Source organism: Eptesicus fuscus, chromosome 9 (assembly GCF_027574615.1).
Source record: "Eptesicus fuscus isolate TK198812 chromosome 9, DD_ASM_mEF_20220401, whole genome shotgun sequence".
NCBI lineage: Eukaryota > Metazoa > Chordata > Mammalia > Chiroptera > Vespertilionidae > Eptesicus > Eptesicus fuscus.
Window position 1 is genome coordinate 78,128,589 of NC_072481.1, and position 26,165 is coordinate 78,154,753.

General features: G+C 43.6%; 1 pseudogene; it reads left to right on the top strand.

Moving 5' to 3' along the window:
* The first annotated feature begins 20,623 nt into the window (after positions 1-20,623).
* LOC129150272 (D-3-phosphoglycerate dehydrogenase-like) lies at positions 20,624-22,219 on the top strand (annotated as a pseudogene).
* The last annotated feature ends 3,946 nt before the right edge of the window (positions 22,220-26,165 follow it).

Sequence of the window (26,165 nt, forward strand, 5' to 3'; positions counted from 1 at the left end):
TGGGACAATAAGAAATGAGTTTGGGATGAGAGGTTATCAGGCTCACCCTGATAATCTCCCTTCCTTAAAGTCAGCTGTGCCACATAACATAACCTAATCATAGCAGTGATTATCACATCATATTTACACAAGTCTCGGGGATTACACAGGGCGTGTACACCAGGAGGCAGGAATTTTAGAGGCCACCACAGAATTCTACCTACCACAGACTCAAAATCCCTTGAGGGCAGGGACCAAGCACAATGCGTTGCCATAGAGAGAACTCAACAAATATTGTTGAGCTAAAGTACATCACTGATCATGCCATTGAAAATAGCCCCTCCTTCTGCCATTGAATGTCCCCTTACCTAGTTTATCTTCTTAGTACTGTCAGCACCTGACATTATTTATATATGTATGCATCTGTTTACAAGTTATTTGTTTATTTTCTGCCCTCCCATCACTCAAATGAAAGCCTCATTGAGGCGTGGACATTTTCTAGCTTAGTCACACACCATTGTGTCCCCAGTGCTTAAAGAAAACAGCACCTGACATATTGTAGAGACCCACTAATAAAAATTTGGGCCCTAGCTGGTTTGCTCAGTGGTTAAAGTGTCGGCCTTCAGACTGATGGGTCCCAGGTTCGATTCCAGTCAAGGGCACGTACCCTCAGTTGCAGGCTCAGTCCCAGGCTCTGGTCTGGGAAGCAATCAATTGATATGTCTCTCTCACATCGATGTTTCTCTCTCTCTGTCTTTCCCCCTCCCTTCCATTCTCTCTAAAAAAAAAAAAAAAAATCAATGGAAAAAATATCCTCAGGTGAGGATTAACAATAACAACAAAAATACATTTTAAAAAATTTGGTAAATGAATGAAGGGCTGCATAGTCTCAATGTGTCCATATATTTCAAAAGGTGCCTTTTGGCCCCGCTGGTATAGCTCAGTGGTTGAGCATCAACTTATGAATCAGGTGTTCACAGGTTTGATTCCTGGTCAGGGCAAATGCCTGGGTTGTTGGCTCTATCCCCAGTAGCGGGTGTACAGGAGGCAGTTGATCAATGATTCAACCTCATCATTGATGTTTCTATCTCTCTCTCCCTCTCCCTTCCTCTCTGAAATAATTGTTTTTAAATGTGCTTTTTGGGGCATTATAGTTATGCGGGGAAATGTTCTAAATTTTAATTCAGGGATAATCTGCATGTGTTTGGCATACCCCAAAACATAAACATTCATGGAATGCATATTATGTACCTACTAGAGGCCCAGTGCACGAAATTCGTGCACAGAGGGGGGTTGTCCCTCAGTCCAGCCTGTACCCTCTCCAATATGGGACCCCTAGAGGGATGTCTGACTGCTCGTTTAGGCCCGATCCCAGTCGGACATCCCTCTCACAATCCAGGACTGCTGGCTCCCAACTGCTTGCCTGCCTGCCTTCCTGATTGCCCCTAACTGCTTCTGCCTGCCAGCCTGATCAACCCCTAACCACTCTGCTGTCAGCCTGTTTGCCCCCAACTTCCCTCCTCTGCCGGCCTGGTCACCCCTAACTGCCCTCTCCTGCAGGGTTGATCACCTCCAACTTCCCTCCCTTGCAGGCCTGGTCCTTCTCAACTGCCCTCCCTTGCAGGCCGGGTGCCTCCCAACTGCCCTCTCCTGCTGGCCATCTTGTGGTGGCCATCTTGTGTCCACATGGGGGCAGGATCTTTGACCACATGGGGGCAGCTATATTGTGTGTTGGAGTGATGGTCAATCTACATATTACTCTTTTATTAGATAGGATAGAGGCCTGGTACAGGGGTGGGGGCCAGCTGGTTTTCCCTGAAGGGTGTCCCGGATCAGGTGGGGGTTCCCTTGGGGTATGGGGCGGCCTGAGCGAGGGGCCTGTGGTGGTTTGCAGGCCGGCCACGCCCCCTGGCAACCCAAGCGCAGGCCCTGGTATCTGGAATTTATTTTCCTTCTACAATTGAAACTTTGTAGCCTGAAGCGGAGCCAAGCCTGGGGCTCCCTCCTCGGCCGGCAGCCATTTCTGTTGGGGTTATAATTGAAACTTTGTTGCCTTAAGTGGGTGGGCCCGGCCAGGGTGTTTGGAAAGCTTTGCTTCCCCTGTTGCTGGCAGCAACCCTGGCCTGCTCTCTCAAGCTCCATTCTGCCGTCATTTGTTTGAATTTGTTTACCTTCTATAATTGAAACTTTGTAGCTTGAGTGGAGGCTTAGGCCTGGCAAGGGCAGGCAGAAAGCTTGGCTTCCTCTGTTACCTAGGAAACCATGCTCTCTGTGGCTGTAGCCATCTTGGTTTGGGTTAATTTGCATGCTCGCTCTGATTGGCTTGTGGGTGTGTCAGAGGTATGGTCAATTTGCATATTTGTCTATTATTAGGTGGTGCTATTTTATCCTGTCCAATCAACAGAGTAGCCAGAGGGGAAAATAGGCAACACCTAAATCAGATCTAGTCCCTTCTGTGCTGGGAAGTCACTGTGGCTCCCATCTCTCTCTGGGAAAAAGCGAAAGTCAACGCAGTGGCTACAAAGCCCCACATGACTCTCTCCCTCCTGACTGCCCTCCACCTAATCTCCTCCTGTTCTCTCTCTTGCTCTCCCCTCCAGCCTCCCTGGCTCTTCTAGGTTCTCATACCAGGCTCACTCCCAGAACCAGGCCTTTGCCCTTGCTGCTACCTGGTCTGCGTATTTCCCCAGATGCTGGCATCTTTTGCTCCCTCACCTCTTAGTCCTCACTCACTTTCTACCTTATAAGTGAAGCCCTCTGTGACCACTCTATTTCAAATAGAAGTCCCTGATCATTCTTCCTCACCTAGAATTCCCTATGCCCTTCTCATTTCCGTTTTCTCCATAGCACTTAGCCCCATGTCACTCATTTTGTTTATTGTCTAGTGTTCTCTCACTAGAATGAAGGAAGAGCAAAGATTTTGTCTGTTTTGTTTGCCACTGTATTTCCAGCATCTAGAACAATGCCTGGCACATAGTAGGTCCTCAATAAATATTTGCTGTCTTTGAGAGCTGTCAAGGATATAGCAATAACTCAAATGAACTCTGATTCAGTATTTCCCCCACTAATTTCAAACAAATAAGACTTGTTTGCACTCTGCCCCTCACGCCAACTAAAAATACTACCCCATCTCCCGTCCTTTGTCCTTTGAACAATTTATAAAACGCAGGATAAGAGGCTTTGTGTATTCGAAGAAACCTGGTCTTCCTATTCTTTTGAAGAGCAAATTGCTCAGCGACTCCCAGTAACATCTGAGCCTTGCGTTGCCTTTGTAGTTGAAGGGGAGAAGTAGGTTAAAGTAAGCGAGCTTTTTATCTGAGCTAATGAAAGTACTTTGTCATTGTTAGTCAAGGATTTGCCCTCCTTAGGAGACTTGTTGAGCAAAAACACATAAGGCATCTTGGGAATTCAAAGTGAAGATCCACAAAGGCCACCCGGGGGAAAGTAGAGTGCAGGAAATGTGTAGTTATTACAGTGCCTGCGCCATCCTCCAGAAGGTTTAGGCTTAGACGGTGGAAGTGTATTTGGATCCAACACTGGCCATCAGTGATTGTCTCCCAGCCTCCACCCAGCCCCTATTTCATTCGGCTCACAATAATGCAAGCTCACATTTCACACAGTTGAAGCTCACTCACAGCATACCTTTATTCTAATGAGCTAACCATATCCAGCAGTTTCTAATGGATTCTAAACTGTGGCTGACCAATGTCTAATTTTAGGTTTTTCAATTAAGTAAAAGAACCCATAACAGTCCTCAGTTCTACTGGGTTTCTCTCTGCAATGGATTTGTTCAACAGAAACTCAGCACGTTACTTACTAGCCTTAGATACCTGGAGGAATAGACACACAAGTTGGTGTTTTCTCAAGGACTAGCCCACTTAGAGACTGCTCTAGTTAGTCTGGCTCTCAACATCTTCCTCTGACATAAGGATGGGCCAAGATTTTCTCACTTGGTAACTACTGGATGTTACTATGAGAGGTGAGGTCATTGGGTGGCCAGGATTTGGACAAATTAAGATGCATGTTTTTGTGTCCTGGATGAAAGAGGGAAGATAGGAAGATAGAAGGAGATGGTGAGTTGTCTATAAATGCGTATTATATAAATGTAAGCACCTACTTATATGACAAGTCTAGAAAAGGAAAAACTATAGGGACAAAGAACAGATCAGAAGTTGCCTGGGGCAAAGAGGTGAGAGCAGGGATTGAATGCAAATAGACACAAGGGAACTTTTGGGGTGATACAAGTATTCTAAAACTGAAATGTGATGAGGGTTGCACACAGTATAAATTTACTAAAAGTTATCAAATTGTACACTCAAAAGGGATACATTTTTAAAATTCCATTTACAATAGTGTAAGAAAGAATACAATGCTTAGGAATAAATTAAACCAAGAAAGTGTAAGACTTGTGCTTTGAAAACTACAAAGCATTGCTTAAAAAAAACAAAGGCATTGGGATTCTCACACATCGCTGGTGAGAAAGAAAAATGGTGCAGCCTCTGTGGGAAACAGTTTGCTGGTTTTTCAAAAAGCTAGACACAGAATTACCATAGACTCAGCAATTTCACTTCTAAGTATACACCCAAAAGAAATAAAAGCAGAAACGCAAACAGGTACTTATATACCAATGTTCATTGCAGTTTTATTCACAATAGCCAAAATATATAAACAAGCCAAATGTACATCAACAGAGAATAGCTAAACAAAATGTGGTATATACATGCAATGGAATATTAGCTATAATAATAAAAGTGCAGTATGCTAATTAGACCAGATATCCTTCTAGACGTCCTTCCGGACGACCTTCTGGATGAAGCTGGGGCTGCGAGGGAAGCCCGGGTCTTGGGTGCCTGCTGGTGACTGGAGGGAAGCCCAGGTCCGGGGTGCCAGAAGGAAGCTGGTGCTGGCACCCGGGCGGGGCGGGGCGGGGCGGGGGACGAGAGGGGGGAGGAAGGCTACTCTTGCATGAATCTCGTGCATCGGGCCTCTAGTTCATCCATAAAAAGAAATGAAATTCTGATACATGACACAACATGGGTGAACCTTGAAAACATTAAGTGAAATAAGCTAGACACAGAAGAAAATATCATGATTCCACTTATATGAAATATCTAGACTAGGCAAATTCATAGAGGCAGAGAGTAGAATGGTGGTTGCCAGGGACTGGAGGAGGGGACAATGGGAAGTTTAATGGTTACAGAATTTCTGTTGGGGAGATGAAAGAAGTTTGGACTAGATGGTGGGGATGGCTGCACAACATTGTGAAAGTAATTAAATGCCATAGAATTGTATGCTTAAAAATGGTTAATATGGCAAATTTTATGTTATACATATTCGCCACAATATAATATAAAATGAAAGCAACCAGGTCATCCTGGTGCAGTTAAGAACTTCTGATTTAAAAAATAATGGTAATAACATACTGTGTACAAAGACTATACCTGTGGTTTTTTTTTTTATTACCCTTGAGCAAACTGGTCCTGTCTCTTATGGGATTTGACATACATGAGCACTCATTAAATGTTGACTAACCCTTAAAAAAGTGGCATGATATAAAAACAATTATGAGGGGAATAGCCTTAAACTATAAGGATTATACTAAAATTTGCCAGGTAGTATTAATGGAGTGTAATCTTCTAAGCAATAAAACATGTTTGCTGAGTGAGAAAAGAAATTTCCCTCTTTTGAAGCAGTTGCTGATCTGGCATGCTGCCAAACCCCTAGAAATTATGAACATAGATGTTGGCATTTTCCATGGACATGAATGATGAAAAATGTAAAAAAAAAAGGGCACCAATTAAAGCATTTTCCCTACTTGTTAAAACAAAATATGCCCTAAAACACTGCTAATAATTTTCAGATGTCAGCCAACAAATGATGTCATCACCAAATCTCTGCTAGAGTTTATTTTTCACTCGCATTCTTGCCAACTCAAGCCTTTTAAACTTTGCATTCTGCCATCTTGGCCGGAGACGGTGTCCTCATGCTGGTGATGGCAGGTGCTGCTTTCCTCCTGTCAGCCACACACGAAGTCCTACTGACCTGAGGGCCATGTGCGCTCCTTACAGAGGCCACTGATAGGAAGAGGCTTCTTTGTTGTCCATGTTACAATATCCTTCTTGTAGGTTTCTGAGGGATCACTAGTAGTGGTTACCCAAGAAACTGGGGATTTCTTTCATATTTGAGACATATTTTCCATGTTTTTGTATGTTTATTATTCTTTAGGAGTCAGGCTGGCGCTGGAGAATCACTGGTCATTTGTAACCTCGCACGGTTACATCTTCTATTAGTTTAACCTGGCATTGGAGCAGCAAGATGCCAAGACAGAATTGCATGAGTGTTATGAGCTGAATTATGCCACCTCTCCAATTCATATGTTGAAATTCTAGCCCCTGGTACCACAGGATGTGACTATATTCGGGGAGAGGTTAAAACAGGGTCATTAGGGTGGGCCCTAAGAAAATATCACTGGTGTCCCTACAGAAAGAGGAGATCAGTGCATAGACAGGTCCAGAGGAAAGAGCATGTCTGGACCCAGAGATAAGATGCCCAGATGGCCAAGGAGAGAGGCTTTAGGAGAAACCAATCCTGCCGATACTTTGATCTTGGATTTCTAGCCTCCAGAACTGTGAGAGAATAAATTCATGTTGTTTAAGCCACCCAGCCAGTGGTATTTGTTAGGGCAGCCTAAGACAATAAGCAAGAGATTTCTTGAGGGACGTGCCAATGAAGGAAGAAGGGAGAGGAAACAGAAGAAGGCAGAGAGCCTCAGACTACAAGGCAGGTTTGACATCTGTGGAGTAAAACCACAAAGGAAGGAGAATTGGGTAGGAAGAGCCTCAGACTGCAGCAAGTGTTTGGGGAGTCCCTGAGCACACGCTGCTTGCTAGTGAAGTCCTGCAACCCTGTCTTCAGTACCTGCCACGCTCAGTCATTGGCTGCAGCAGCACAGAGAGCATGCTGCAGTGGGCTCTGTCAGCCACCCACACTTCCCTCTTTTTTAAAAAAATAAACCAACAAACATATCTTTATTGATTTCAGAGAGGAAGAAAGAGAAAGAAACATCACTGATGAGAGAGAATCATTGATTGGCTGCCTCCTGCATGCCCCACACTGGGGATCAAGCCTGCAACCCATGTATGTGCCCTGACAGGGAATCAAACCATGACCTCCTGGTTCATAGATCGATGCTCAATAACTGAGCCACGCTGGCTGGGCACAACATGTTCTCTTAAAGGGAGACCTGAATAGTGCACCTCCACACTGCTACACCAGGGGGTGTGCAGGAGGCAGCCAATCAATGATTCTCTCTCATCATTAATGTTTCTATGTCTCTCTCCCTCTCCCTTCCTCTCTGAAATCAATAAAATATTTTTTAAAAAAAAAGGAAAAAGAGATAGAGTTCTCTCACTATGTCATGTGAGGAAATAGCAAGAAGTCAGCTGTTTGCAAACCCAGGAAGGGAGTTCTCATCAGACACTGAATTAGCTTGGACCTCGTTCATGGACTTTCTAACTTCCAGAGCTATGAGAAATACATATTTTTAAAATAATTTTTTATTGATTGATTTGAGAGAGAGAAAGAGATTTCTTGTTCCACTTATTTGTGCATTCATTGGTTGATTCTATATTATTATTACTAGAGACCCAGTGCACAGATTCATGCACCAGTGGGGTCCCTCAGCCTGGCCTGTGCCCTCTCACAATCCGGTACCCCTGAAACCGGCAGTCCCACATCCCCCAAGAGATGTAGTAGTGCACGAAGCAGCAGGCGGCCAGGGAGGAGCCCAAGCCCAGGCTGGGCACCATGCTGCTCCCGCTCATCCCGGCCCCAATGTGCCTGCCGCCCCACTGCTCAGTAGTGCTGCCTCAGAGGCAGGAGAGGTTCGCGCCACAGGAGCTGTGCTCACCAGCCGTGAGCCCCGCATCTTGTGCTCGTCAGTCAGCTGAATAGCGCTCCTGCTGTGGGAGCGCACTGACCACAGGGGGCAGCTCCTGTGCTGAGTGTCTGCCCCCTGGTGGTCAGTGCACATCATAGCGACCAGTCGACCGGTCATTCGGTCGCTTAGGCTTTTATATATATAGATTATTTTTTAAATATATTTTTATTGCTTTCAGAGAGGAAGGGAGAGGAAAGAGAGATAGAAACATCAATGATGAGAGAGAATCATTGATCAGTTTCCTCCTGCATGCCCCCCACTGGGGATCGAGCCCGCAACCTAGGCATGTACCCTTGACAGGAATCAAACCCAGGACACTTCAGTCTTCAGGCCGCAGTCCACTGAGCCAAACCAACCAGGTCAATTGGTTGATTCTTATATGTATCCTGATTGGGATGGGATCCACAACCTTGGTTATTGGGACAATGCTCTTACCAACTGAGATACCTGGCCAGGGTCAAAATATATATGTATATATTTTGTCAACTAGCCTATGGTATTTTGTTACAGCAGTCCAAATTAAGATAGTCTATCACTTTGAAAAAGAACAGAATTAATTGGCCTCATGAGCCTTTTTTCCCCTAATTAGTTTAACTAGTTGGCATGCTCTTTGTGGGAGTGCTGAGGTAAGAGGTAAAGGTATTCCCTGAAACAGCAAGAAAATTAATGAAATAAATATTGTTCTTCTCAATCATAGTGCCATTAAAGAGACTTTGTGCTCTAAGATTTCTATCATCAGTAATAGGACTATCCCAACCTCTATCATTTTCCCATACATTGCTTCTTTCTTTAAAGTATTATTCAAAAGGCACTCTGTGCAGTTATTTTTCAGTTTTCGTAATAGTATTTGCAAAAGTTGCTCATTAAAAAAATTGGGAAAGAAGTCATTCCATATCAGGTGGAACATCATTAAGAAAAGCTTAGCTTTTCTGTTAAACATTTTTTCTTTGTTATATTTTTTAATTCTTTATTACAACCTTTAGTTAATATATGCTTGAGAATATTTTAAAAGTACAGATATATCATCCAAATCAAAATATTTTCCCATTTCCTTAAATTACTTTCATTAAAATATTTTTAGGTAGAGTGGAAACAACCCTAATGACTGTCAAATGATGCACGGGTAAACAAAATGTGGCGTATCTATATAATGGAATATTGCCTAACCATAAAAAGAAATGAGGTACTTACATATGCAACAACATGGATTAATCTTGAAAATATCATGCTAAGGGAAAGACAGACACCAAAAGCCAAATATTGATTCCATTTACATGAAGTGTCCAGATAGGCAAATCCATAGAGACAGACAGTATATTAGTGGTTCCCTAGGACTGGGGGTGGAAACAAGCAGTTACAGATAGGTTGTTTTTTTTCCCCCAGATAAAATGTTCTAAAATTGGATTGTGGGGATGTTTTCATAAGCGTTGAATTGAACACTTAAAGCATCAACCCGGCCATGTGCCCTGATCAGAATCGAACCTGTGACCTTTCAATGCATGCGACGATGCTCAACCAACTGAGCCACACTGGCCAGGGCACAACAGCTTTTTTTTTTTTTTTTTTTCAAGGCATCAGAAATCAACCAAAGCAGCCAGGCTCTAAAGGGCCAAGATCCGGGATAGGCGATGCCAACATTCAAGACTGCTTTTTCATCTAAAGCACTGGCTGATTTCTAAACTGTATGAGCAGGACAAGAGGCTGAAACACTCAGCAGAAAGCAGCTGCTGAGAGGCTCTAAAGGTAAACGAAGGATTGGCAGACAGTACTGGGAGAGAAAAGCTGGAGTTCAAGGCCTGCCAAAGAGGAGGCACCTTGTTAAATACTCATTTTCAGTTGAGAGCCTTAAAGGACTATGATCTAGGGCAGGGTTTCTTAACGTTGGCACTATTGACTTGTTGGGCTAGGTAATTTGTGTGTGTTGGGGTGGGGCCTGTTTGTGCTTGTAGAGTGTGTGCGGCATATCTGGCCTTCACCTACTACAGGTCAGTAGCACCCATCCCCAACCATGACAATCAATAATGTCCCAGATATTGCCAAATGTGCCCTGGGAGCCAAAATCATCGACTGCCCTCAAGTTAAGGAAAATCAGAAATAGAGTGGCTTTCCCAAAGCTTGGAATTCAGCTTTAATCATCTCAGTTTCTTATTGACAGAGGTGCTTGGCTCTTACTCTGATGCTAGAAATAATATTACATCTTCTCTGTAGGAAGATAATGACATCCAGATCCTCTATCATTTTTCACCCACAGTGTCTGGACTTTAATCAATATTTAGTAATCGTTCGAAGAGACAATGACAAATGACTCAAACCCAAGAGAAAAAACTAGACAACAACAACAACAACAAAAGACCTACATATGACTAGATATTGAAGTTACAAGAGAAGGACTTTAACATAAGTATGACTAACATGTTCAAGAAATTAATTAAAAGAGGGAGAATTTCACCCAAACAATGGAATCTATAGAAAAATCAAATGGGAATTATAAACTGAATAGGCATAAGAAAGAGAACAATCATAAACTAGAAGAGAGATAAGTATAAAATATTCAAACTAAAGTACAAGGAAAACCAAGGATGGAAAAGAAAAGAGCATAAGAAACATAGGAAACAGGTGCAAACCTAACATATATATACTCAGAGGTCCAGAAGGAGAGGAGAGATTAAGCAGAAGCAATATTTACAGAAATAATGGCTGAGAATTTATGCTGATTAAAGGCATCAAGCAATAGATCCAAGAAGCTCTATGAACCCCACACCTGTACTCATATATGTCAGTAATTATGTTAAATGGATTATATATTCTAATTAAAATACAAACATATCAGTCTGAATTAAAAAGAAACAGTTATATGCTACTCAAAAAAATAGGACATAGGGATTGAAAAAAATTATGGAAAAAATTTATACTATGCATATATTGACCAAAATAAATCTAGAATAGCTCTACAAAATCACATAAAGCAGATTTTAAAGCAGGAACTATTTTAAAGAGGGACATTTCATAAACTGATAAAATAACCAAATCAATAAGAAGATATAATCATCAAAAGTTTGTATTTACTTTGCAGTCATGGGCTCAAAATACATTAAGGAAAAACTGAGAAAATGAAAAAGAGAAATGAATAGATCTACAAATGTAACAGGAAATTTTAACATAACTCTCTCAGAAACTGATAGAACAAGAAGATAAATAAATCAGATGAGATGTAAACAACATAATGACATTGGAAAACTAAAGCTAATTGATATAAAAAGAACACTATTCCCAACACCTGTAATATACACAAACTAGTATAGTGCACATGGAATATTGAACAAAATGGATTTCATGCTGGGCCAAAAATCAAGTCTTTACAATTTCAAAGGATTAAAATTATACACATTCCTCTCATTCTAGTAGAATTAAGCTATAACTTATTAACAAAATGATAACTAGGATATCCCCAAATGCTTGAAGATTAAGCAATATAATTCCAAATAAGCCCATGGGTCAAGAAAAGTTCACAAAATATAAAATAGAAACAAAAAAAGAAAACATTTTGGACTAAATAATAGTTGATTTGAACTGAATGTTTGTGTCCCCTGGCAAAATTTTTATTTTGTTTTGTTAATCCTCACCTGAGGAGATATACTGTATACACACACACACACACACACACACACACACACACACACACACACACTAGAGGCCCGGTGCACGAAATTTGTGCACAGAGGTGGGGGGATCCCTCAGCCTGACCTGCACCCTCTCCAATCTGGGACCCCCCTTGGGGGATATCTGACTGCCTCTTGTAATCTGGGACCACTGGCTCCTAACTGCTCGCCTGCCTGCCTGCCTGATCGCCCCTAACCCCTCTGCCTGCCTGCCTTATCTCCCCTAACCACTTCTGCCTGCCTGATTGCCCCTCACCACCTCTGCTTGCCTGCCTGATCACCCCTAACTGCCTCTGCCTCACCCCGCACCCAGGACCCAGGATTTTCTCCTCCGGCCAGTCACAGGCACCTGGGACCTGGGCTTCCCTCCCTCTGGCCAGCTGCAGGCACCCAGGACCTGGGCCGGCTTTGCCTGGGCCGGCCGCAGCTGCAGGGGACCGTGGGTGGGCAGCTTTGTCTGAGCCACAGCCGCAGGCGCTCGGGACCATGGGGCAGGTGGCTTGTCCCTCTCCCGGGCCACAGGCATAGCTGCTGATGCCTGGGACCGCAGGGACCATGGGGCATACAGCTTGTCCCTCTCCTGGGCTGCAGGTATAGGCGCAGCCGCTGGTGTGCAGGACCATGGGCGGGCGGCTTGTCCCTCTCCGGGGCTGCATCCTGGTTGGTCCTCATTCCTCTCTCGCAAGCTCATTTGTGCCTGGCTGGTCCCCATTCCTCTCTCCCCAGTGTTGAGTGTCTGAGCTGTTACGGTGTGATGGAGTGAGGGTGTGATGACCATTTGCATATTAGCTCTTTATTATAGAGGATATTTTAGAAAGAGTGGAAGGGAAGGGAGAGACAGAGAGAAATATTGATGTGAGAGAGACACATTGATTGGTTGCTTCTTGCAGGCACCCCAACCAAGGTGGGAAATGGAGCCTACAACTGAGGTATGTGCCCTTGATCAGAATTGAACCTGGGACTTTTCAGTCCATGGGCCGATGCTCTATCCATTGAGTTAAACAGGCTAGGGTTCCCCTGGCAAAATTTAAGTTGAAATAAAAACCACACTTTGAGAAGAAAGAAAAAAGAAGTAGGGATGGATAAATAAGACTAGCCAGGGCCATCAATGATGACTTTGGCATCATGAAGGGACTAATGACACCAGTCCATACCATCACTGCCACCCAGAAGATTGTGATGGACCCTCTGAGAAGCTGTGGTGTGATGGCCAAAGGGGCTTCCCAGTACATGATCCCTGTGTCTACTGGTGCTGCCAAAGTCATCCCTGTGCTAACTGGAAACTCACTGGCATGGCTTCCATGTCTCTGCTCCCAGAGTGTTGGTCATGGATCTGACCTGCCATCTGGAGAAAACTGCCAAATACGTTAACACCAAGAAAGTGGTGAAGCAGGCATCAGAGAGCCTCACAAAGGCATCCCAGGCTACACTGAAAGCCAAGTTGTCTCCTGCAACTTTAACAATGACACCCACTCTTTCATCTTCAAAGCTGGGGTTGGCATTTCTCTCACCCTCCACTTTGTCAAGCTCATTTCCTGTTATTATATGAATTTGGCTACAGCAACAGGGTGGTAAGGAGTAAGAGCCTCCTGGACCACCAGCCCCAACAAGAGCATGAGAGAAAGAGAGAAGCTGCTGGGAAATCTCTGCCTCAACTCCATCCCCCAACACACTGAAAATCTCCTGTCCTCACTCAGTTTCCATCCCAGACCCTTGAAGAAGGAGATGGGTTTAGGTAGCCTTATCTTATAATGTACCATCAACAAAGTACACTGTACCCAGCCCCTCAACCCTGCAAAAAAAGACTTAATTAGGTTTGGATAGAAGGATAATTAGGTGTTAAAGCAAATTTGCTAAAATGTTAATAGCAGAATCTAGGGGACAGGTATACAAAAATTAATTGTAAAATCTTTTCATTTTCCTATGTTTGAAAACTTTCACAATAAAATATTGGAAGCAGAGCTTACTAAAAGATTGGGACTCATAATGGAATACAGGTAGCAAGTTAATGGGAATCATGTTACTACAGTGTTAAAGCGACCTGCAAGGTAATGTGAGAAGTAATTACATGTATGGACTGAGTGTGTTTACACATCACCATCATCTAAAGACTTAATTGAGTGCTTATCCAACATGACCTTTGCTTTAATTCCTGACAAGAAATGACTAAAGGGCGTGTCAACAGAACAACATCAATCAATTGCTACGCAGTACAGGTTAAATCCTGTGCATTGAAGACAAAGAAGGTCTTGTATTGCATTTTCCTCCCCCTCAAGCCCAGGATGAGTGCTCACAGAAGAACGATTTGGATTACAAACAATTAGACAGTATTTGATAATCTTAAAGTGTAAGTGCTTTCTGTCATTCAATCATTTAACTAATTGGACAACCGTTTATTGGAAGTTTACTATCTGCTGGCACTGTACAAGGGGCAGAGGATTTTTTTAAAGGGAGGTGAATAAGAAAATAAAATAATACCAGCTCTCATGGGGCCTACATTCCAGTGAAGAGACAAAGACCAAACAAACAAGTAAAATATATGTCACCTGGTGGTAAGTTTGATGGAGAAAAATAAGGATGGGGAAGGGGGTAGCGTGCTCTGGGGTGATGATGAGACTGGGTTGTAATTCTAAGTAGGACAGATGGTTAGGAAAAGATGTTTCCAGAAAATAACTTTAAAAAAATTGTTTTTTATTGTTATTGATTTGAGAGAGAGAAAGAGAGATATAAATTTGTTGTTCCACTTACTGATGCATTCATTGGTTGATTCTTGTATGTGCCCTGACTGGGGATCGAACCCACTAACCAACTGAGCTACCCAGCCAGGGCCCCAGAAAGTAACTTTTGAGCAAAAATTAGAAGGAGTAAGCCAGGTAGGGATCTGAGGGAGAAACATTCCAGGCAGAAAAATTGGCCCCTGTAAAGGCCCTAAACAGAACATAGCCAGTGGGTCCAGGGAACAGCAAGGAGACCAGGAGGCTGGAGCAGAGTGAGTGAGGGGAAAGTGGGAGGAGGTGAGGACAGGGAAGTGGGGATGCAGACTAGGAGACTCTGTATAAGACTCTGAAGATCTTGTATAAGTCACTATGGCCAGGGGAGGATTTGCAGCAGAAGAATGACATGATTGGACTTACATTAAACATCTGTTGGCTATAGGTGCTGTGAAGATGCCAAATGACTAAGATGCCAACCACAGGACTAAGAGAGCTGACTGCTGAGATGCACAAACTCGTAAGACACAGGGCAGGATGTGATGAGTTACAAACTACACACCAGCCAGGGAGAACTCATTGCCTCCTAGGTGGTCAGGGAAGGCTCAGCAGGACACGGTGGGTGGATGAGACTTTGGCTGACAAAGACGAAGGGAGGGCACTAGAGAGAAGGGACATCATCTGAGAAGATGCAGAAAGATGAGAATGTAAACCATGGCAGGGACATGGGGCTTGTGAGAAGTGACAGGCGGGAAGGTTGAGGGGATATGCTTTGGGGGCCATCTCTAAGAAGGTCTTTGTTCTTTTGAATGATGTTCTAAAAGGCTTGGGCCTTATAGGCATAGGAAACCATCAGAATCGATAAGCATAGAACTTGGTCATTAGCTGTAAAGTTAATATGGGCAGGAAAACCCTAGCTGGTTTGGCTCAGTGGATAGAGCATCAGCCTGCAGACTAAGGGGTCCCAGGTTCGATTCCGGTCAAGGGCCCAGGCCAGGGTTGCGGGCTCGGTCTCCAGTGTGGGGCATGCAGGAGGCAGCCAATCAATGATTCTCTCTTATCATTGATGTTTCTATCTCTCCCTTCCTCTCTGGAACCAATAAAAATTAAAAAATTATATATGGGCAGTGAAGTTTCTTTTCTTTGTTTATTTTTTCCAATTTTAAAAGTAACTTTTTTATTTTTAATTGTGGTAAAAAAAATAAAAAATTTACCACCTTAATCATTTTTAAGTTCAGTAGTGTTAAGTATATTCACATTGTGTTCAATAAGTCTTCACAACTTTTTCATCTTGCCAAACTAAAACTGTACCCATTAAACAATAACTCCCCATTCCGCCCTCCCCCAGTTCCTCTCAATCATCATTCTACTTCTGTCTATGAATTTCACTACACTATGTACTTCATAAAAGTGGATTCATACAGTACTGTCTTTCTGTGACTGGCTTATTTCACTTAGCATAATGTCCTCAAGGTTTATCCAAGGTTTATAGCACGTGACAAAAGTTCCTCCCTTTGTCGGGTCAACTAATATTCCACTGAATATATTTATCTCACACATTTTTTTAAATACATATTTTTATTGATTTCAGACAGGAAGGGAGAGGGAGAGAGACAGAAACATCAATGATGAAAGAGAATCACTCATCGGCTGCCTCATGCATGTCCCTCACTGGGGATTGAGCCCGCAATCCGGGCATGTGCCCTGACTTGGAACCGAACCATGACCTCCTGGTTCATAGGTCGACGCTCAACCACTGAGTCATGCCGGCCGGGCTCACACATTTTGTTCAACCATTCAACTACTGATGGGCACTTGTGTTGCTTTCATGTCTTGGCCATTCTGAATAATACTGCTATGATCATGGGTGTGCAGATGTCTCTTTTAGATCCTGTTTTCACTTCTTTTGGATATATGCCCAGAAGTGGCACTGCTGGATCATGTGATAATTCTATTTTTAATGAGTTGGGGAATCACCATATTATTTCAATAGCAGCTGCACCATTTCACAATCTTCCCAACAATACACAAGGGCTCTAGTTTCTCCCCATCCTTATGAACTCTTGTTCTTCTCTGCTTTTGTGTTGTAGCCATTCCTAATGGGGGTGAGATTTTATTCTTTGTTTTTAATTGAAGTAATACTCTCTAATTTCCTCCACCCCTTCTCATTTTAAGCATCCCAGTCTCTTACACCAAGCGGACTTCCCATAAACTCTCTTATTTCTACTTTTCTAGAACTAGCTGTAACGTATAGGAGTCCAAGCTGGAAAAATTAGGAGTGGCCCCCCAACTCCACAGCATTCCTCTTTACTTGCCAATTTATCTCAGGGGAACTGAGCATAAACTTTGCTTTTTTTTTTTTTCGAGGTTCTGTAAACATAATGTAATTTTTAGCATTATATTGTTAACCAGATTTAACCATGAAACACTTCCCCTAAAAGTGAAAGTGGACTCTGGTGTCCTCTGGAAACAGTGATAGCAGCCGGACAGGAAAGTTTTTTGGGCTCCCTACTTAACCGGCACCCCATTTTTATTGTTTGACTGTTAAGAGGTGTCTCCAGTTGATTAGATAAGGAATTCTAAGCAAGGGTGGAGGAGGAAGATGATAACATTAAAGACTTTTCTCTTTCAATTCCTGCTCTCTGAAGCTTGCCTTCGTCCTCTGAATTTCTCTCAAGGAGATCCATTTACTAACTGCATCCTTGCCAAGTTTTGTCTCTTGTTTGAAAGTTTTCTGCTTTGAATAAAAAGTCTTTGATTTTTTTCCTTCTGCCCTTAAAAAAAAATTGCTGTAGTTAAGTGCCCTGGGCCAAATTCTGCTCTTAGTTATTATTTCTATGGCATTTGTATTACACACATAAGCAAACTCTGAGGTTGATTCTGTTACAAACTTTTAATAATAGCATACATCTGTATATTATTTTATAGTGTAGAAAGTGATTGCACATACATTTGATCATTTACACCAGTGGTCGGCAAACTCATTAGTCAGCAGAGCCAAATATCAACAGTACAAGGATTGAAATTTCTTTTGAGAGCCAAATTTTTTAAACTTAAACTTCTTCTAATGCCACTTCTTCAAAATAGACTCGCCCAGGCTGTGGTATTTTGTGGAAGAGCCACACTCAAGGGGCCAAAGAGCCGCATGTGGCTCATGAGCCGCAGTTTGCTGACGGATTTACACACACAAACTGTGCAATAGATAAGGCAGAAATATTTAGTCTTATTTTATAGGCAAAGTAACTGAGACTCAGAAAGGTTAAGTGACTGGTCCAATGCTACACAGGCACAGATGGGACTCAAACCTAGATCTTCTGATTCTAAAATCTGTGCGAAGAAGGGTTTAATTTTGTTTTGTTTTTGATGATTATAGAATTATAAATACACATACAAAGGCATGTATGGTGCTTCTAAAAGATATAAAAAGTGAGGAAGAAAATATATCAGTGAAAGTAACCAAATTTTTAAAAGCACACAGGTAAGAACCGTGCAGGAACTGTTTGGAAGAAATATGATAGATTGCAAACTACTAGAGGACAATGACTGAGGTTTATTCATTTTTGTATTTTATATAATCCCCAGCACCAGCCTCTTGCACTTAGTACCAAATGAATGAATGCAATTACCTGGAGTCTTACAGGAAACTCGTCAAGGGTTCGATGGGAGAACTTAATGAAAGTGGAATAAAAACACTTTAATAACAAGTTCAATGAATTTTTCATGACAGTGTCCCAGAAAATAAATAAATAAATAAGCTCCAACTAGGTAACTGGGACTTCTGCTTCTCTACAGCCACAGACAGGAAGAGAGGAGGGAAGAGATGAAGAGCGGGCCTTGGCTTGCTATGACTCTCATTCCATCCACCTGAGGCTCCTCTAGTTGAGAATAGATGCAAAATGGGACAAACAACTTGTGCTAAGAATTTCCACTTTTCTGATCTGTCATCATTGTTCTGATGTGCATAGAGATGTTGATAACCCACCAATTGATCCTAACGACTGTGTCTGTGGTCATCCTGGGCAGTGCCTGGCCCACAGCAGGTGCTCAGTACATGTAATTAAAAGAATGAGTGAATGTCAGAGGTTAATGAGAAGCAGACAAGAGCAGCCTGGCAAGCCCAGAAACCCTGGAGAAGGCGTGTCCTATGCACTCTCTTTCCTAACTGCCACTAAAAAGTGGGGCTTTGGGTTTGAAGAAGCAGCACTTGTGTCTGTCTCTCTCTCCTTCAGATTTAGGAAGGAAAACCCGGACAAATTACAAGATAAGTCCCTTGGCAAGAGCTCCTTAGAGGGTTGTATGCTGGTTTACATCACCAGTGACAGCCACTGGTGCTTCCGGAGTTCACTTTTCCAAACATTTATAGGGGTTATGATGACTTATTTCACAATTCTATTTCTGAGGAGGTAAACTAGAAACTTCTAAATGAATTCATAATTTAAATGTTTAAAGGAAATCTGTAAAAATTATTAGGTAGAGTAAAAATAGATATACTTGTTAACTAAAGAACTCTTTTGTATATTGATTTGTCAGACGTTATTGGTTTCCTAAGTATATATTTTCATATTTCCAATTTTGTCTATAGTAAGGCTAATCTATATTTTGCAAATGTCATTTAAGTCCAGTTGATTAATGGGGCTGTTCAGTTCAGCAACATCCTAACTGGTTTTCTGCTAGCGGGGCCTATTTTTTACTGATGGAGGGGTGTTGAAACCTCCAACTACCACAGTGGATTTCATCTATTTCTCTTTTCGGTTCTGTCAGTTTTTACCTCATGTATTTTGATTCTGTTGTCAGGTACATACATATTACGGATTATGTGTTCTTAAAGAAATGACTCCCTTATTATTATGTAATGCCTCTCTTTATCCATACTTTTCCTTATTCTGAAGTCTGGAATTATTATTCTATTCCAGCTTTCTATTGGTGAATGTTGGCATTTTATAGCTTTCTCCATCCCTTTACTTTTTACCTATATGTCTTTATACTTAAAGTGGGTTTCTTATAGACAACTTACAGTTGGGTCTTACTGATTGTTGTAGGTGGTGGGAATGGCACCAGGGGTCTGACTAAACCTGGGTTCAGCAACCTCAGTACTTGTGTTCTGGCTAGGAAAGAATTCAGAATCAAGACCCAAAATGTAAAAGAACATTTATTTGGTAAATTTCAGAGTTAGAAGAAGTAATCTGTAGAACAGATGGGCTGAGGAAATGAGTTATGGAGGCACCTTCCTTAGGGCCCTTCCTTTGAGAATAAGGAAGGTAATGGGAGGGGAAAGGGGGAAGAGTAAGAGAAAGGGAAAAGGAAAAGGGAAAGGTGCGGGCATGCTCCAGGGAGGGAGAGTACACTGAGTCCTCAGTCCTAAGGGTTTTCAGGGTGGAGCTTTTAGGGGAGGTCCCAGGGGAAGATCTTAACAGAATATTCAGCAGCTTTCCAGGTGTGTCTTTTCAGGGTCTAGGTCTCCACTGATTGATTGGTCGGTGTCAGGGCAGGGGGTCATTATTCAATGCAGAAAGTCCTAAGGGCAGCCATGAGGTCGCTGACCTGGTTTTGTTGCTTTACTGGGCCTGGGGCTTAAATACAACTGAGATGTTATCTCTAGGGAGGATAGGTCAGGAGGTCCAAACCTAGGGGAGGTGAGGTCCCATTCTACAATTGTCCATTGCTAGGTACCTGGGGTTTTCCACCCTGGTGACCTTCTGTACCTGGCCCATCATCCCTGCTCTACTCATGTCTGTCTAACTGCCTACCACATTATTATTTAAACCATCTGACTGTCTCTGTTTTCCAATTAGTGTTTCTTGGACCATTTCTATAATAAAGAGCCAGGGTGTAACACAATTAGACCGAAGCTGGACCAAACCAGAAGTCAGTGTTGGGTTGCTGTGGCAACCTAGCACTGAGTGCATCCACTGCAGGCTCAGTGCACCAGCACTGACTGCTGAGGGGGCTGCGAATCAGGGCAGAGAGAGGTCTGAAAAGAGAAGCAGGGACTGATCCATTGCCTCTGTGGCAGCTTTTGACCAGCACTTGTCTCTCTCTTTCTCTCCCAGTCTGGCCAGCAGCCCCGCCTCTATTTCTCTCCAGGACTCCACAGAGGCTGCTGATCAGCCCCGCCTTTCTGATCAGGCCCCGTTGATAGGCCCAGAGACGATGACTGGCATAGAAACTGACCAATCAGAACCAAATCTGGGTGAAGTGTGAGGAACCAATGGCTGCCTAGGAGGCGGAGCTTTTGACGCTAACTGGCATAGAAACTGACCAATCAGAACCAAATCTGGGGTCTTAGAGGTGTTTCTGTTCAGGGAGAGCGGTGGATCCCGAAGCCAGCTCCAGCAATGGCCTTCGCAAATCTACAGAAAGTGCTCATCAGTGACAGCCTGGACCCTTGCTGCCGGAAAATCCTGCAAGATGGAGGGCTGCAGGTAGTGGAGAAGCAGAACCTGAGCAAAGAGGAGCTGATAGCCAAGCTGCAGGACTGGGAAGGCCTTATCCTCCACTCGGCCACCAAGGTGACTGTGGATGTCATCAACTTAGCAGAGAAGCTCCAGGTGGTGGGCAGGGCCGGCACTGGCGTGGACAACATGGATCTGGAGGCTGCCATAAGGAAGGGCATCCTGGTCATGAACCCTCCCAATGGGAACAATCTTAGTGCTGTGGAGCTCACCTGTGGGATAATCATGTGTCTGGCCAGGCAGATTCCCCAGGTGACGGCTTTGATGAAGGATGGCAAATGGGACAGAAAGAAATTCATGGGAACCGAGTTGAATGAAAAGACCCTGGGAATTCTTGCCCTGGGGAGGATCTGGAGAGAGGTGGCCATCCAGATGCAGTCCTTCGGGATGAAGACTGTAGGGTACGACCCCATCATCTCACCAGAGGTCTTGGCCTCCTTCAGCATTCAGCAGCTGCCCCTGGAGATCTGGCCCCTCTGTGACTTCATCACTGTGCACACCCCTCTCCTGCCCTCCTCAACAGGCCTGCTGAACGACAGCACCTTCGCCCTGTGCAAGAAGGGCATGCGTGTGGTGAATTGCGCCTATGGAGGGATCGTGGATGAGGGCGCCCTGCTCCAGGCCCTGCAATTGGGGCAGTGCACGGGCGCAGCGCTGGACGTGTTCACGGAGAAGCTGCCTTGGGACCAGCCTTGGTGGACCACGAGAATGTCATCAGCTGCCCCACCTGGGTGCCAGCACCCAGGAGGCCCAGAGCTGCTGTGGGGAGGAGATTACTGTCCAGTTCGTGGACATGGTGAAGGGGAGAGCCCTCGCAGGGGTCGTGAACGCGCAGGCCCTTACCAGTGCCTTCTCTCTGCACACCAAACCTTGGATCAGTCTGGCAGAAGCTCTGGGAACTCTGATGTGACCCTGGGCAGGGTCCCCCAAAGGAACCATCCAGGTGGTAATGCAGGGCTTATCCCTGAAGAATGCCAGGAACTGCCTGAGCCCCGCAGTCATTGTCGGCCTCCTTAAAGACGCTTCTAATCATGTGGATGTGAACTTGGTGAATGCCAAGCTACTGGTGAAGGAGGCTGGCCTCAATGTAACCACCCCCATAACCCCACTGTGCCAGGAGAGCAAGGATGCGGGGAAGGCCTCCTGAGTGTGGCCCTGGCAGGTGCCCCCTACCAGGCTGTGGGCTTTATCCAGGGCACCACACCTGTGCTGCAGGCACTCAACGGAGCTGCCTTCAGACCAGAAGTGCCTCTCCGCAGGGGTCTGCCCCTGCTCCTGTTCCAGGCTCAGCCCTCCAACCCTGCCATGCTGCCTACCATGATTGGGCTCCTGGCAGAGGCAGGCGTGCAGCTGCTGTCCTACCAGACCTCGGTGGTGTCCGATGGGGAGACCTGGCACGTCATGAGAATCTCCTTCCTGCTGCCCAGCCTGGACGCCTGGAAGCAGCATATGACCAAGGCCTTTCAGTTTCATTTCTGACCTTGGGGCTCACCAGGACCAGCCTTGGGGTCTTTTTTTTTTTTTTTTTTTTTTTTTTTTTTTTATATATATATATTTTATTGATTTTTTACAGAGAGGAAGGGAGAGGGATAGAGAGCTAGAAACATCGATGAGAGAGAATCATCGACCAGCTGCCTCCTGCACACCCCCTACTGGGGATGTGCTCACAGCCAATGTACATGCCCTTGACCGGAATCGAACCTGGGACCTTTCAGTCCACAGACCGACGCTCTATCCATTGAGCCAAACCGGTTTCGGCAACCTTGGGGTCTTTGTGATCAACATTGACAGGTCACATTCCCAGGGCTGACACCACTTATGTGGTCTGACCCCTGTAATAACCACTTAATAAACAGCCCACCCTCTCCCCACCCCCCAAAAAAAAGAACCAAATCTGGGTCAACTGTGAGGAGCCAATGGCTGCCTAGGAGGCGGAGCTTTTGATGCTGGCTGGCATAGAAACCGACCAGTCAGAACCAAATCAGCCAGCAGAGGAGGGCAGTTGGGGGCGAGATCAGGCCAGCAGGGGAGGGCCATTGGGGATGAGATCAGGCTGGCAGGGGACGGCAGTTAGGGGCGATCAGGCAGGCAGGCAGGCAGAGGCAGTTAGGGACGATCAGGCAGGCAGGCAGGTGAGCGGTTAGGAGCCAGCGGTCCCAGATTGCAAGAGGGATGTCCAATTGGAGAGGGTGAAGGCTGGGCTGAGGAAACCCCCTGCTGTGCATGAATTTCATGCACCAGGCCACTAGTTCATATATAAAATGATGGATTACTATCTACCATGTTTGTAACTATTTTTTGTTTATTGCACTTGTTCTTTGTTTCTTTTTTAATCTTATCTTTATTTTTTGCTTTCTCTGATTTTAATTGAGCATATCAAGTAACTTCATTTTCTCTCCCCTCTTAGAATATCAATTATATTTCCTTTTCAAAAAAAAGTATTTTTAGCTGAAACCGGTTTGGCTCAGTGGATAGAGCGTTGGCCTGCGGACTCAAGGGTCCCAGGTTCGATTCCGGTCAAGGGCATGTACCTTGGTTGCGGGCACATCCCCAGTAGGGGGTGTGCAAGAGGCAGCTGATCGATGTTTCTCTATCATTGATGTTTCTAACTCTCTATCCCTCTCTCTTCCTCTCTGTAAAAAATCAATAAAAAAAAAAAATTAAAAAGAAAGTATTTTTAGTGGAGGACCTAGTTTGCAACACATATTTGCAACTAGCCTAAGTCCACTTTCAAATAATGTTATTCAGCTTCAGGGATAGTGCAGGTAGCTTTTTATAGAGTGTTCCTGATTCCTATATCATTGACTAGAGGCCTGGTGCACGAATTTGTGCACCAATGGGGTCCATTGGCCTGGCCTGCAGGATTGGGCCGAAACCAGCTGTGCGACATCCCTGGAGGATCCTGAATTGCGAGAGAGTGCAGGCCAGGCCAAGGGACTTCATTGGTGCATGATTGGGGCTGGGGTGGGACACAGGAGGTTGGCCAGTCAGGAAGGAACTGCGGGAGGGCTCCAGGGCGTGTCCAGCCTGTCTCATTCAGTCCCGATTGGCCAGACCCCAGCAGCAAGCTAACCTACTGGTCGGAGTGTCAATTGCCCCTGGTGGTCAATGCATGTCATAGTGAGCGGTTGAGCGGCTTTAGGATATCATTAGCATATTACACTTTAATTGGTTGAACAGCTGACCGGTCAACCGGACACTTAGCATATTAGGCTTTTATTATATAGGATTTCATTTATTCATATGCTATAATCATCCAATATGTTGTTACAGTTATTACTTTGAACAAACAGTTATCTGTTAGATAAATTAAGAATAAAAAATACTATCTTGTTTTACCTTCATTTATTCATCTCCAACATACTTTCTTTCTTTATGTAGATTTGAGATTCAACCTAAATGATTTTTTCTTCTCTCTGAAGAACTATAAATCTCTTACAGGCATGTCTACTGGTGATGAATTCCCTCATTTTTGTTTGTCTAAGATTTTTTTCCCCTTCACTTTTGAAGTATAATTTCACTGGATATGGAATTGTAGGTTGGTAGGGTTTTCTTTCAACATTTTAAATATTTCATTCCACCCTTTTCTTGCTTGCATGGTTTCTGATGAAAAGTCACATATAATTCCTATATTTGCTCCTTTTTAAATAAGATTTCCCCCACCCCAGCTTCTTTTAAGATTTTCTCTCTGTATTTGGTTTTCTGCAATTTAAATATATTCTTAGGTGTCGATTTTTGGTATTTTTCATTTTTTATATTCTCTAAGCTTCCTGGATTTGCAGTTTTGTGTCAGTCATTAATTTTGAAAAATTCTCAGCCATTATTAACTCAAATATTTCTTCTGCCATTTTTATTCTTTCTTCTCCTTCTGTTATTCCAATTAGACATATGTTATGCCTTTTGTATTTTCCCACAATTCCTGTATATTCTATTCTGATTTTTGTTCATTTTTTCATTTTTTGTTCTCTTTATATATTAGTTGGGGAAATTTTTATGGACATATCATCAAGTTCACTGATTCTTTTCTCAGCTCAGCTGTGTCCAGTCTATTGATAAACCCATCAAAGGCTTTAGTCTGTTCATACTTTTGATTTCTAGCATTTCTTTTTTTATTCTTTAAGGTTTCCATTTCTCTGTTCTTCCATAGTGTCAACTTATATTATTAAATCCATTAACATATTAATCATAGTTGTTTCAAGTTTCCTATCTGATAATTCCAAAATCTGTATCACATCTGAGTCCACTTCTGATTATTAGTGTCTCTTCAGACTGCCTTTGTTTTTTTTGTTTTTTAGCATGCTTGTCATTTTTTTGCTGAAAGGGGGACATGGTATTTTAGAAAATAAGAACTATAGTAAATAAACCTTACTGTGAGAGTTTATGTTAATTTGACTAGGAACTGGGCTATGTTTTACATTTTTCATAGATTGAGGTGCCAGAAACTTTCATTTCCTCCTATGTTCTTGTGTTTTTTTCTGGTAAAACTAAGACAGTAAGTTACCAAGAAAGTTAGACAAGTGTTGAAATTCAAGCTACATCATTCTTAGTGTTACCAGACAGCTCCTGTGCTGAGAATTGGCCCTGCTTTGGCACAGTCCCGGACCTTTCACGTGTCAGGCGACCAGGGGACCTCCAGGTCCTTGACTCACCCAGGAAAGTTTTCATGGATGAATCAGAGTGAGAATAAAGTAGGTTTTTATTCAGGTAGAGAAAAAGAAAGAGGCCAGGGCACGGGCCCTACTATGAAAGAAGCAGAAAGTACGCTTCCCAGTGGATGTGAGCCAACTCAAGAGGGAGCTTGTATAGGTGGTCAGTTCTTGGGATTTTATGTATTGGGGGTGGGGAGGATGGGGGATGTTTTCAAGCTTTGTGGTGCCAAATTCTGACTCTGACTTCTGGTTGGGAGGGGGCCTTGTTCCTAACATGGTCCTTTCTGGAAGTGTCATGGCATTCATCCCTTTTGATCCCCCTTCCACTTGTGGTGTAAGTTTTTTATTATAATGGTGGTATAATGTGCTTTGGGGACAGTCTCTGGTCAATTTTTCCTTCATCTTGGATTGATCTGGTCCTAGCCAGTCTTGTCATTGACCACTACAATCACCACAGGGGTTTTCCTGCCATTAAACTGTTTCTCTTTGATTATGCCCAGAGGTTCAGGCTCTGGTGAGAGGATGTTGGCTCCTTCTTCATTCCACTTGGGACTTTTCCTTAACTTCTTTCTGTCCTGTCTCATTAGTTCCTAACTTTTTATGCTACAACTGTGTGCATGTCAGATGCATTCCTGCTTCCCCTTGACTGGGTTATGATAGAAGAAAATATCAGGAAGAGAGAGTTGCACAAGCTTCTCTATTCTGCCAAAGGTTTCATTTAAGCATGAACAAACAAGTTGCATAAATCAAGTGCTTCAAAGTCTGCAGGAGGGAGG